This window comes from Suricata suricatta, chromosome 5, assembly GCF_006229205.1.
Source record: "Suricata suricatta isolate VVHF042 chromosome 5, meerkat_22Aug2017_6uvM2_HiC, whole genome shotgun sequence".
In the NCBI taxonomy this organism is placed as follows: domain Eukaryota; kingdom Metazoa; phylum Chordata; class Mammalia; order Carnivora; family Herpestidae; genus Suricata; species Suricata suricatta.
The window spans coordinates 65099623-65106395 of NC_043704.1; the positions used below are offsets into that span (position 1 = coordinate 65099623).

The window sequence follows — 6773 nt, forward strand, 5'->3', positions numbered from 1 at the left end:
TTTCCCTGATGATGAGTGACACTGAGCAGAAGACCTGAATAGACACTTCTCCAAAGAGGACATCCAGATGGCCAACAGGCACATGAAAAGGTGTGCTGTTTTGAAGGGGCACATGCACCCCAATGTTTATAGCAACAATAGCTAAGTATGGAAAGAGCCCAAATGTCCATCAATGGATGAATGGACAAAGCTGTGGTATATACACAGTGGAGTATTATCTGGCCACCAAAAAGAAGGAAATCTTACCATTTGCAGCCATGTGGATGGAACTAGAGGGTATTATGCAAAGTGAAATTAGTCAGTCAGAGAAAGATAAGTATCATATGACTTCACTCATATGAAGACTTTAAGACACAAAACAGATAAACATAAAGGAAGAGAAGCAAAAATAACATAATAACAGGAATGGGGACAAAACATAAGAGACTCTTAAATAGAGAACAGAGGGTTACTGGAGGGGTTGTGGGAGGGGGGAAGGGCTAAATGGGCAAGGGACCTTAAGGAATCTACTCCTGAAATCACTGTTGCACTATATGCTCACTAACTTGGATGTAAATTAAGAATATAAATAAAAATTTTAAAAAAGAAAAAAGTTTCCTTTTTCAATCAAAAAAGTAACATGAAAATCATGACTGTAGACAAGTTCAGGTAACGTGAAAGAAGTTATTTTAGAGCAAGACTCTAGAAGTCTGTTCTATAGTTCAAATTCATAAAGTTTTCATAACTTTTTTCCTGCTCTTGATTCAGCGAGTCTTTTTTGAGCATCGGCTATTTTCAGGCCTAGTACTAGGTACTAAGGAGATACAAAGGCAGTTAAGGTATAGTCCTTGCACTTAGAGTTTATTTCAACCCTTTCTTAGATTTCAATGACTGCTTTGTTTTAAAATATGCCAGCCCACCCCTGAAAATGGAGGAATAGATAAAATAAGATTGGCAAAATATTGAAATGTATTGGATTAAAGTGATAGGTACCCAAGGGTTCATTTTACTTTTCTCTCTACTTTTGTGTATGCTTGAAATTTTCCATAATAATGAAAGAAAATATCAGGCAAGGAAGATAAGCTATAACTAAAGGTAAGTCAGCATTAATGCTAAGTATCATTTATGGAGAATCTCTACACATACACATTTTTGTACCATGGGGGATAGAGGGGAAATACCAGGTGCAGTCCACAAATATTTACTAAACATTTATGCACCGGGAAGAAAGGGTATGGTCTTCATTTATCATCCAAGAGTGCCAAATCAGCGTTCCGAGCCCAGCTGGATTCCAAGCCCATCTGGTAGTCGTGCCAGTACAAGGCCTCTCAGAGCATGGCCCCAGGCAACCGCTCCTACTCCTATAAGCTTCTCCAGAACAGCATGGGGGGGGGGGTCGGAAGGGCCTGAAATTTTGCTACTCCTTTGACTCTTGCAGAGTTCCTGAGAGCTGAGTGTCTGCACACATGTTGTCCTACCTTCTTTGGGCCTCTGGTATTCATTCTTCTATTTATAGCTCCCTTACCTGCTTCTAAGTTAGCACTGCCCAGACCCTGAAGAAGCAATGATTCCCTGGGTGGGGGGTAAGGATGGGATAGAAATGATGACAGCTACTTATAAGTATACATCAAGTACAAGTCATTTAAACTCAAGAGACTGAGCTCCTAATTGTAAGCTCCAAAATTGTAAGCATTTAAGCAAGAAAAGGATGATGGTATTGCATTTTAACCCACAGAATACAATGAAGAGTCCACAGTGATATAGATGATCAAATAAACAAATGGGAGAAAAAGGGCAGCTCTTTCTTACAGGAAACTCTCAATAAGGAAGCAGGAAATTTTAAAAAGTCACAAGGCAAACAGTACTGTAACCACTGTTGCAGATGAGATCAATGGGTATTAAAATGACCCAGCAATAGCATTGCTGGGGATTTACCCAAGGGATACCGAAGTGCTGATGCATAGGGGCACATGCACCCCAATGTTCATAGCAGCACTGTCAACAATAGCCAAAACCTGGAAAGAGCCTAAATGTCCATCACCTGATGAGTGGACCAAGAAGATGTGGTATATATACACAATGGAGTACTACATGGCAATGAGAAAGAATGAAATCTGGCCATTTGTAGCAAAGTGGATGGACCTCGAGGGCGTCATGCTAAGCGAAGTAAGTCAGGCAGAGAAGGACAGATACTGCATGTTTGTACTCATAGGTCTAACAGGAGAAACCTAACGGAGGACCATAGGGAGGGGAAGGGGGAAAGAGAGTTGGGGAAAGAGAGGGATGCAAATCATGAGAGACTATTGAATACTGAAAACGAACCGAGGACTGAAGGGGGGGAAGGGGTGATGGTCATGGAGGGTGGCACTTGTGAGAAGAGGCACTGGGTGTTATATGGAAACCAATTTGACAATAAGCTATTATAAAAATAAATAAATAAAATAAAATATTCCTCAGGGAAAAAAAAATTGTGGGTGAAAAGTTGAGGATAAACAGAGTTTGCATAGTCTCAATTACCTCCCCCAACATAATTATTAGTTGCTAAAGGAAAGACAATAACTTTACAGTGGTGTAACATAAATTTCACCCTAAGTGATCAGGTGTACTATCATCAGTGATAAGATCTATCAACCTCATGAATTATTTTGAACTCCACAAAAGGGTACTCTTCAAAAGGGTCAAAATAATGAAGGACAAGGAAAAACTAAGGAAATATCTCAGATGGAAGAGACAAAGGAGAAATAACCAAATGCAATGTAGATCCTGGATAAACTATGGGAACAACAAAAAATTACTGGCAGGAAAATTGATGAAATTCAAATAAACTCTGTAGTCTAGTTAATAGTACTGATAATTGAGCCTTGGTTATGTAATGGTCTAATATTAGAGGAAGTTGAATGATTTCTCTGTACCATTTCTGCAACTCTTCTCTAAGTCTAAAATTAATTAAAAGTAAAAGTTAAAATTTTAAAAGTCAGAGACTGAGTATAACCCAAGTCAACACATGGCAGTCAAGTTAACATAATTCTCAGAGAGAATCATTGTTTTTTGTATTCCTAGACCTCAAACTGACCAGACACATAGCAGGTGCTGAATTTGGTAAAATAATCAGTGACTTTCTAGAGTATACTAGTTGAAATACATAAGGACACACCATAATCCCAAGCAACTACCAAAAACAGAAGAGAAGAGGGGTGGCGGGGAGAGAAGGAAAAATAAAGATGAATAAAGAAGGGAAAAAACTAAATGGGTCTAAAGCTCCCCTTTGGGAACATTTTAAGAACTGAAAAAGCCTCACCCCCATGCTGGCTTCCTTCAGTTAACTAACACCAACACTTTCTAGGAGTAAAGAGTCCTACCTCTAATAAATGGCACTTTGTCTCGGTCATACCCATAACCTTTGCTCCTCTGCCATTGAGTATTCAAAAGCAGTGCTTCTCTCTTCTGATTCTGAAAGGAATTGCTGCTTAGACCAATCGCTTCCATCCTGAACCCACAGAGCACACAGGAGCAGTATCTCACACTCTAGGCAGGATCTGTTGGATGGTCCCGCATTAACGGTTTTACAGGAAGAGTGGCCACAGCACAGTCAGGAAACATGCAGTAAACATAACTAGCAAAGGACTGACATTGTTTTACATAGTATTTGTTATGCAGCATAACAGGATCTATGAGAATTTCTGATGGGGGCTTTTAATGGAGATTCATTGTGTAGGTCTGTGTCAAGTTCAGGTACCCCAGAGAACCCTGCGGTGGGGTCAGAGCTCCCTTTCTGTAGTCATTAGGCGCAGGCCACTGAGAAAGTTTGAAAAGGCCTAAGCTAGTGGAAAAAACAAGGGCTTTGAAGTCACAAAGAGCTGAGTTCAAATCTTGTTACCAAATGCATGAATGGCTTTGGGCGAGTGACCTAAATTTCTGAGTCTGTTTTGCCATTTATTTAAAAAGCATGTTTAAGCGCCTTCCCTGACTCTGCCCGGGACTCGAGTCACAGAACCTCGCCCGAGGACTGTGGATCCTAATAAAGGCCCTCTTGGCTCCATAAAAAAAAAAAAAAAAAAAAAAAAAAAAAAAAAGCATGTTTAATACATGGTTCCGAGAATGCCTCTTACCAAATTCGGCGGGGAATCTGTTAAGATGGCAGATTCCTGGGCCTTACTCCAGAGCGAATGGGTTAGAACAACTGGGCCTGAGACTCAGGAAAATGAATTTTTTTTAATTTAAAAATTGTTTTAATGTTTATTTATTTTTGAGACACAGAGACAGCGCAAATCGGGGAGGGGCAGAGAAAGGGGAAGACACAGAATCCGAAGCAGGCTCCAGGCTCTGAGCTGTCAGCACAGACCCCGATACTGAGCTTGAACCCATGGACCATGAGATCATGACCTGAGCCAAAGTCAGCCGCTTAACCAACTGAGCCACCTAGGAGCCCAGGAAAATTAATTTTTAACAAGCTCCCCAAGTGGTTCTTCTACTCATTAAAATTTGAGAACCACTGAAATAAGAGAATGGACCTAGAAGGCAATAGAGCCTTCAGAAATGTTCATTTTCCTTCTAGTGAGGGAAAGCAGTGAGAAGATATGTGAAAATGAGATTTTAAAATGCATTTGAATAGCTTTTACCTCCATCACACAGTAATTTATTCTAAGGAAATAATCAGAGAGGCAGACCACAATATTCCAGCCAACATTATAAAAATAACCAAAAATTGAAAAGAATCAGAACATTAACAATATAGAGCTGACAATTCATTACAGTAACTCTATATGCTGGAACATATGCTTTTATTAAAAAGATGTTTAAAAAACGTAACTGTGCTGGAAGGTGCTCATGATAGCAAACCGGAAAAAAAACCAGAATATAAAAATGTATATAGAATACAATTCCAATTATTCTCTAAATGTATGGTGTGCATGTCTTTTGTGTGTGTGTGTGTGTGTGTGTGTGTGTGTGTCAGAAAGAATGACTGGTGGTTGTTTGTTAATTATAGGATTAGAAAACTGTGTTTTTTCCCATATGTTCTAATTGTTCTAAAGTGGGCTTTACGTGGGGTGCCTGGAGGCTCAGTTTGTTAAGCACCCAACTTCGGCTAAGGTCATGACCTCATGGTTGGTAAGTTCAAACCCTATGTCAGACTCTGTGCTGACAGCTGGGAGCCTGCTTCAGATTCTGCCTCCCTCTTTCTCTTCCCCTCCCCCGCCACACCATTTCTTTCTTTCTCTCTCTCTCTCTCTCAAAATAAATAAATAAATAAACATTAAAATTTTTTAAAAAATAAAGTGGGGTTTTTGTGATTAGAAATGTTTTTTTCCAATACAATGACTCTACAGATTTCCTTCAAAATACACTAAGATTTATAGATGACACAACAGATAGTTGTACAAGATACAAGATTATAACTTTCAGTTCCATAAGTGTGGAAGCAATTCATTCATATAACTTTTAAGGACAGCTGTTCTAAAGAGGCTACAACAAGCCCAAATCTGAAAGAAAGACCTTAGAGGCCGTCAATAATTTTCAATACCAGAGAATCCTGTGGTCTCTATTTGAAATTCCTATCCCTATGCTCTACTCCCAGAGATTTTTATTTCAAAGGTCTTCGTGAGGTCCAGGAATCCATATTTTCAACAGGAACTTAGGTATGCTTGAGAAACCACTGTCGCTTGCTGACTTAAAAAAAGAAAATAAACCCACCACTGACTTGCTTTTGATGTTCTCACTCTGAATAAAAGATCTTCAAAGAGATGATTAGCACTCAAATCATTTGCATGCATCTCTGGAAAAAGCACCCATTACTGTTCGCTCAGTTTAACGTAGATACTAAATACACTTTTGATGCGGCATATAAAATACAGTAACAGAGCTAGTTTTATTGTTCCCTCCCTACAAGATTATGTGATCAAACAGATCAATACTTCTAACAGATGTTCCTAATCTGATCTAGGCATGGATCTTCTCTCCCAGTAATGCACAAAGACAGAAACCTGTAAATTTTTGCAATTTTGTGGGGTTTAAAGGCCAACCTTGATCCAGAAGATAAAATTCCAAAAAGATAAACTGTGGTCCAATCAAGCTTTACCTCCTCACCCTAGAGACACATTCCAGAACTCCCGCCCAGCCCTCCTGCCTAGTAGGATAGTCTTCTACCCCTCTTTTTAAGCCCAGTATCTTGGCCTGGACCCTAAATAATATTGATGCCTGGACTTTCTTGCATCCCTAACATGTTATCTTCCTTTCTTAAAAAATTTAGAAATTTAAACACACACACACACACACACACACTTTCAACCCTCAAATAACTATCTTCTCGCTCCTCCTTTTCATCACCAAAGGGCTGCAAAGCTCTTCCTGAGCCCTGGCCGCCTCCACGTCCTCATCCCTCTCCCACTCTTGAACACCATGCAACCCGGCGCACGCCCACTTTGTTGATAACTGCTCTCTAAGGCTACCAATCCAAAGGCCTTTTTTCAGTCCCAATCCTCCTAGACTTTTCTATTTTCAGATAAGAGATAGCCCTTATCTAATGGAAGAGCGGTCAACAGACACGGATCAACAGAAGGAGGAAGGACTCAGAGCCCCACTCCGGGCAGGTGTCTCTGAAGTACTTTAAAAGCCAGGTGACTCTCATGACTCTCACAACTCTCCGGCGCCAGCAGGCCGAAGGCTGGGATCAGCTGATCCGTTTCCTAGGAGAAATCCTGGGAGAGAGGGCTCCAAGGAGGAAGGGGCTTTATCACGCTGATGCGCCCGCGGGGAAAGAGGTGCTGGGGACGACCCGAGATTCGTGAGACCACCCC

General features: G+C 40.4%; 1 protein-coding gene across 1 annotated transcript in view; it reads right to left on the minus strand.

Annotated features, from left to right (window-relative positions):
- B4GALT4 (beta-1,4-galactosyltransferase 4) overlaps window positions 1–6773 on the minus strand; it is a 31325-nt gene that overhangs the window by 23792 nt on the left and 760 nt on the right. The gene's annotated exons all lie outside the window — the stretch shown is intronic.